Source organism: Neolamprologus brichardi, chromosome 3 (genome assembly GCF_056152115.1).
Source record: "Neolamprologus brichardi isolate AB-2024 chromosome 3, ASM5615211v1, whole genome shotgun sequence".
Classification (NCBI taxonomy): Eukaryota; Metazoa; Chordata; class Actinopteri; order Cichliformes; family Cichlidae; genus Neolamprologus; species Neolamprologus brichardi.
In genome coordinates, this window is record NC_142106.1 from 14,869,375 (window position 1) to 14,872,525 (window position 3,151).

The following is a 3,151-nucleotide window of genomic DNA, read 5'->3' on the forward strand; positions in this document are numbered from 1 at the left end:
CTTCTTGTGGACTTCAGTCAGTCTGAGAGGTAAACCACAAACATTCAGTGAGTTCACATTAACAGGAGTAACTGAGTTACAGTTGCTGACCTCTGACCTCTTGTGTAGCCTAGAAACCAGGTCAATATGTCTGCAGGTTCTCAGTCATCACGTTATGGTGATCTAAGGAGCTTGGAAAGAAAAGTGACCTCTTTAAGTTTCCTGAAGACGTTTCATTCGAGAAGCTTCTTAAGTTTCACAACCAAATGTTGGAGAGTCCCAGATATTTAAACCTGAGAGTGAAAGAAAGCAGGTCGCTGACCCACTGTTATTCATGCGATGAGGCACATGATTAACAGTGGGTCTAAGATATAGCAACAATATAAACAATTATTTCAAGGATGAAACTGAGAGCCTGTCCACCAGGAGCAAAAACATCTGGAGCACAAACATCTGGAGCAGCATCTTAATGCTTTTGGTTGAGATCTGAAGACTGAAATCCAAGCTCCAGCAAATATCCACTGATGTGTTTTTGTTCCATGTATGAAATTTTTCATTGGCAGAGATGAAGTTTGTGTGTCAATGATGTAGTGACTGTTGTTGTCAACTGTACAAGGCTGGTTACACTCTATAAAACAGATCATAAAGATCTCTGCATGTTTGAAGAAACTAGGTCATGAATGAGACAAAGGCAGGGAGGCGTCCTTTATAGCTAAGCAGGAGAGTGAGAGAACAGCAAGCACCTCTACATTTATCAGATTATATTTTATACAGCACATGTGTGTTATTGAAAGGGATGGGAAGTGATGAGAACTGAGTGATTCTGATTTCATTGATAATATTAATTCTCATTAGGTTGTCACTAGCTCTGCTTTGACAGTCACCACCATCACTGAGCAGCATATCAAAGATATTGTTATGGTCCTGGGTCATTCGACCCAGCGTTTTGTGTTTTATTTTGGTATCACCTTGTGTTTTGTGTTAATTCTGATTTTGTATTAGTTCTTAGGGTTTGGTTCTGGTGTTTAGTATTTTATTATTCCTGTTAGGTTTTGTATTGTTGATTGTCATTTATGCTTAGAAATATCTACTTATATATGCTTAGAGGTGTATAATTAATTGTGTAGTGATAGGATGTGTGATCTTTAGCAGGCTGCAAAGGCTTGGTGTGGATTGTGTTCTGGAATCCACACCTACATCCTGGGAGCATGGGAAGAGGTCGTACATTGTTTTATTGTTTTATGGTAGGATAAACGTAGCTATATCAGTTTTAGTCTGAGTGCCTTTTGTTTAGATGAACTGCTGGACTTTCCAGACCAGTAGGTTTAGGGAAGTCATTTATGGGGTCATACTCTGACCCCACACACACACACACACACACACACACACACACACACACACACACACACACACACACACACAATCCTTTGTTCACATGCTTACCTATGTAAGATGTTATATGTTAATGACCCTATGCATATTCATGTAACCACAATAAAAGGAGTGCTATGGGGAACCTGGCTGAGAGTCTGATGGAGGTCAAGTGGTGGAACGACACTTGGCTCCATGCAGGTCTCCCTCATGCATGAGTAACATGAAGAACTTTGCCTACTTCGTGTCTTGCTTTGCTGTGTAATTATATTGTCTTCAACGTTCCAGCGAATAGGTTCAAGCTACAAACCTATCAATTCCTACCTGTGTTTTTCCCCCCTGTGCTCTGTTCGTGTGCCTGAGTTTGTGTTTGTAAAACAGTTTGTAAGTTTCCTGTTTCACTTTGAAGGTCTGTGTCTTGTTGTGTCTAATTAGGTTCAGCTGTGTTCCCCTCTGGTGTCTAATTCCCTCATTTCCTTGTGTGTATTTATAGTGTGTGTTCCTTGTTGGTTCGTCTGTGTTAATCAGTGTTTCTCCATGTCTCTCTGCCCTGCTTTCTCCGTGTCATCTCCGTGTATCTTCCGGTGTCCTTATGTTTTCAGGTTTGTTTATTAGTTTCTCTGAGTTTAGTTTTATGTTTAGTTCAGCCCTCACTTTTGTTATGTATTGTGCATTGTAAATAAACTTCCTCACATCACCGCCGCTGTCTGCTACTTGGATCCTCCTTTTCATCACCACACGACTGCTGCCCCAGCCGTGACAGATATTTGTGCGCATTGACGGCATGTTGTGGCTCAAATGTTTGGCTCTTTGTTATGATCAGTGTTTGTTATTACTCAAAAAAGTCATTATAACACATATTACACAGAACATTTTTATTAAAAGTAATGAAGTACGTTAATTATTTACACCCGGGAGAAAGACATTTGTTATACTCCCCATGACATTACTTTCATGTTAGAATAGAACAGAATTCAACTTTATTGTCATTGCACATGTCACAGGTACAAGGCAACGAAATGCAGTTTGCATCCATCCAGAAGTGCTTTAGCCATGATTTTAAACACTGTCTCATAATCACAATTTAACAGGCACGTGCAGAGGGGGGGTGAGAGGGGCTTGAGCAACCACTCGTTTCCTGATGGGTGCCCAAAAGTATTTAATTTTAATGTGTGTGTGGCTGCTGAATCCTGTCTGTGCCCCTCAACAATAATATATAACTATTAATCACACTTTTACTAAATGAAAGGATCTGGCTTGCATCAGTCACATGATCACCATTAACCAATGATTGCCCTTAACGGGAGAACGCGCTGGTTACAAGCCGGGAATGAGCTCACAAAGAGCACGCGCATTTTTAGCGGTCCGGAGCTGTAGGAGAAACACAAATTAACTCAGAGACACAGACTGATGTGACAAAACCAGTAAGCAGGTGTACAGCGCACACTGTAGTCTACAGCACACAGGAGTATTAGCTTACTATGTACACGTTGGTAAGTTGACTTGTGGCAACTGACGAACTGAAACAAATGAGCGTGCTGTGTGTGCAACAGTGCGACAAACATTACCTGTCCTTTTATTAACTGCACAAGTAGTGCTGGTCATAGCTGCTGGCTACCTGTGTAAGGCTGTCATGGGTCTGTAGCTCTGTCACCGTTTTAGGGAACATATTTCGTTTTAAAGTAAGTTAGCGGGCTTTTCCTGCCTTTCTGGAGGGATTATATTTCACTAAAAACGATCTAATATGTATGTCCACATAATTATGGATTATTATAATTATAATATTTAAAAAACACACACT